Below are 3,918 nucleotides of genomic sequence, written 5' to 3' on the forward strand. Positions count from 1 at the left end.
CTAGCGTAAATTTTTGCTGGAACCGGGTAGTTCCTTTGCTACAATCAGACCTTTTGGATTTATTTTTTGCAACCGGCGAGGTGGGGACGCCACGACAATGTTGCAACCGGCGTCACAATTTGCTGGAATCGGCGTCGCGTTTTGCTGGAACTGGAGACCGCGTTTGCTGGAAGTACCGGTCGCAAGATCAATGAAATGCTGCAACCAGCGTGGTATTTTGCTGGAACCATTGTCACGGTTTGCTGGAACCGCCTTTTTCCTCCCTCAGTGGTGACCATGGTGACCATGGTGGCCGCCGCACATGTACTGTGATTTTCTCCTCTCTTTTTTTTTTTGCTGGAACCAGTGCTTTTTTTTGCTACCATCCTTTTTTTGCTGGACCAAACCAATTTTTGCTACCAACGTATTTTAATTTTGCTGGAAGCAGCCTAGTTTTTGTTACAACCGTCTTTCTAGGTTTTGCAATGGCGGGCATGCTATGAACTGCGACCACCGGTCCGGCGAGCAGCGACCGCGCCGTCGAGTGCTGCAAGCTCGCAGGCTGTTTTGCTGGAACACGGCGAGGGCAACCATCCGTGCGGGAAAGGACAACTACAGGGAGTTGCAAATAGCTCTTTTTGCAGCTGGTGAGGACGACCGGTGAGGGGGCAGTGGCCGTACCGGAGATGGGGGTGGCGGGACTGAGAAGGACGGCGAGTGCAGCCGAGGGAAAGGGCAGCGGGCGGGGGGAGCGGGATTGCTGCGTGTGACGCCCGCGGGGTGTTTTTGCGGCGACAAAGGGACAACACAAGGTTGAAGAAGCAAATAGATAATAGATCCTACGGCTGAGGGGCATGAGATCCAACGGCCAGGTCTCGACCGGCCCAAAGCCTAACGCTGCCCAAAGGTATATGACGTGATGAGGAGGAGTTTCGTTGAGAAGATACATATGACCGGTCACATCATCAATCAAGGATATACAAGTCCAACATTGCGGTGCGTCTCTAAAAGAAAGAAAGAAAAGAAGTCCAACATCGCGGTCACGAAAAGAGCCAAGACGTGTACAAGGAACGCATGCCCTTCCTGCGTTGTGCCCAACCCACACCCACCGTACGTGTTAAAGTACTTTGTAGGCACGTCCCCATCGAGTCGGCTCCGTGCTTTCCCTCGGAGCAGAACCCCCAGGTCCTCACCAGGTTGATATGGTTGATCCTCCCGAACACCGTCATCTCCGCCCAGAACTCCTCCTCGCCCTGCAACACGTTTGTCAGCTCCTTCACCGCCACCACGGTGGTCTTGTCAAGCACGCCGCGGTACACCACGCCGGAGCCGCCGCGGCCGAGCACCTCATTGAAGTCCCCAGTCACTTTCTTGAGCTCTCGATACGTGAACCTCCTGAACTGGGTCCCCATGACCAGCCGGTAACCCGCCTCTAGCGAGCTGGGCATGCTTTCCTGGCCAGACATGAACCACCATGCCGTGGCGGCGAAGAGTAGCTCGAGAAATCCCAGCACCGCGGCGAACCAGAAGAGGTAGGACAAGTTCGGGCCGCTTCTTAGTGCCCCATACGTGTCGACGTATGTTGGCGGGTCGATGGCCGCATCAGAGCCATTAAGGTTGCAGTCGAGGACCATGGACGGCGACGGTGCCTCGTCGTTGAGGAGGTCGGTAGGCACCTTGAGATACATGTTTCCGGGGGCGGTGGGCGACGTGTAACCGTTGAAGAGGACCCCTTTGGGGTAGCACTGGCCCGTGCCATCCTTCTTGTAGGCGAAGGCGGCGCAGGAGCACATGCTCAAGCAGATGCTCTTGCAGTAGTCGAACGTGACCGAGATGTTGTACCCGACGTCGTAGCCGTAGAAATCGGTGGACGCCACCTTGACGAACGTGAACCGCTTTTCCGACGTGCTGCAGTTGGTGGTGGGGAGGCTGAAGGTCGGCTTGCAGCCCTTCCTCCAGTCCCGGCGGTCCACCATCTCGTACCCCGGCACGCAGGAGCACCGGAGGGACGGCTGGTACTCGCAGACGGCGTTCTTGCCGCACAGCCCGTGGACGGAGCACGGCTGCTTCACCGCAGCCCACCTGACCGTCCATGCTGTACATCCTCACGTTTCCGTCCTGCTCGATGGTTAGCCGCCTCTTGACGCCGGCGGCGCCCCGGTCGGAGGCCTCGGTTCGCAGGTTGTCGCTGGAGAGGAACACGCCGGTGTCGTCGAGGACGGCGATGCGTGAGCTGTTGTAGTTGGTCCGGCCGCTCCCGAACACGCCTATATCCCGGTCAGGCCAGTAGATGCTGGCGATCTCCGGGCCGTCATACACGAGCCGCAGCACGTTGTCGTTGTCGTAGTAGAGGGTGTAGTAGCCGGCGACGAGCTTCGTGTCCTTGGTCAGCGGCTGCGACGGGAGCAGGGTGTCCGTCGGCCAGTCGAAGCTCTGCCACACGGCACGGCCGGTGGACGGGTCCTGGACCCGAAGATTGCCGGTGTCGAGGAGGGAGACGGTGAAGTGCTTGCTGCCGGCGTTCTTGCTGTCCCACACGGTCGTACCGTTGGCGTCGGCGAGGGCCAGCTTGCCGTCGTCGCCGAAGGATACACGGGAGACCCGGCCGTTGACGGGGGCGCCGGGGTTGGCCGTCCAGACGGCGGTCCTGTCCGTGGCCGCGGTGAACCAGACGGAGAAGTAGAAGGCGTTGTCGACGACGTCTCCGGCGGGGAGGAAGCCGCAGGAGAAGGTGGCATCCGGCGACACCAGGAAGGGCCGGTCATGGTCCTCCACGGAGAGGGATGACCCGGCGGCCAGCGTGTGTCCTACTCCCGCCGATGCTGCAGTACAGGAGCGCAGCAGCGGACCAAGAAGAAGAAGAAGACTAACGAATGTGGCCATGATGCATGAAGTGGATGCTGTGATGGATGTGAGGTATTTTAACGAATGTGGCCAGTCAAGCATGCATTCATACTACCTGTAGTTCCACTAGTCCTATTTCTATTTGTTTTACGTCAGGCCACTTGTGTTCCTTAAACTAACTCTATATATGTGTGTATACGCCAGCGGAGCGTAGACTAGACTGCTGCTACGTTCGTTCAAACGTATTGTGAGCGTAGACTAGACTGCTGCTACGTTCGTTCAAACGTATTGTGTAATGGACTTGTGACTCACTCCTGCACCATAGTACCATATCATACCATGGCAACTTGTAGGCGGAGCTTGCATTGGCTATCCAGTGCAAGTTGAGCCTGCACGCCCCGATGCACAGGTCGCACACGCACGTCCTATTGTTGTTTTAGTTTAGTTATATAATAATTTCAGCCACTTGGGCTGGGAATCATCTCACCACCTTCTTACGAGCTATGCTACACCTAACCTAAAGTTTAGGTAATCATTAGGCAAGGATTGAAGGGTTGGGATTAAATTTAGAATAAAGCTAAAAATCTGGTACACGGCGTACACCGAGGAAGAAGTTACAAATGCTCTTTTTGAGATGTTCCTCTCAAAAGCCCCGGGGCAGGACGTTTTACCTATCCATTTTTTCCAAAAACATTTGGATATATGTGGTGCCCAAGTGACTGTGGCCGTTCTTAAAATAGTGGAAGGAAAGGGAAGTGCACAAGAAATTAACTATACTTTCATGTAGACCTTGTCACCGAGCTCGATGACGATCATGGCTGGTATTGATCCAAACTGAAGCACCGATGGCTCCGAGTTGCTTCTGTGCGAGAGTCCACCTGCAGGAAAAGGGATCTTGATCAACGGAAGTCCTCGCCGATGCCTTTTCATGCAGGATGCTGTGTGGATTGAGAGACGGGTGAAGACGATTCTGACGACCATAGCAAAGCAAAGATGGGAGGAGAACCACGTCCCACTGGGCGCGCCAATTTGTTTGACACGAGAAAAATATCTAAGAACTCCGGGAGAAGGGAAGGGGAGTGTATTTCTCTCTTG

The 3,918-nt window shown here is 55.6% G+C and overlaps 1 pseudogene; it reads right to left on the minus strand.

The window, feature by feature from the left end:
- Positions 1-237: 237 nt before the first annotated feature.
- LOC109744021 (putative receptor protein kinase ZmPK1) lies at positions 238-3,023 on the minus strand (annotated as a pseudogene).
- Between the last annotated feature and the right edge of the window lie 895 nt (positions 3,024-3,918).

Source organism: Aegilops tauschii, chromosome 1 (assembly GCF_002575655.3).
Source record: "Aegilops tauschii subsp. strangulata cultivar AL8/78 chromosome 1, Aet v6.0, whole genome shotgun sequence".
In the NCBI taxonomy this organism is placed as follows: Eukaryota; Viridiplantae; Streptophyta; class Magnoliopsida; order Poales; family Poaceae; genus Aegilops; species Aegilops tauschii.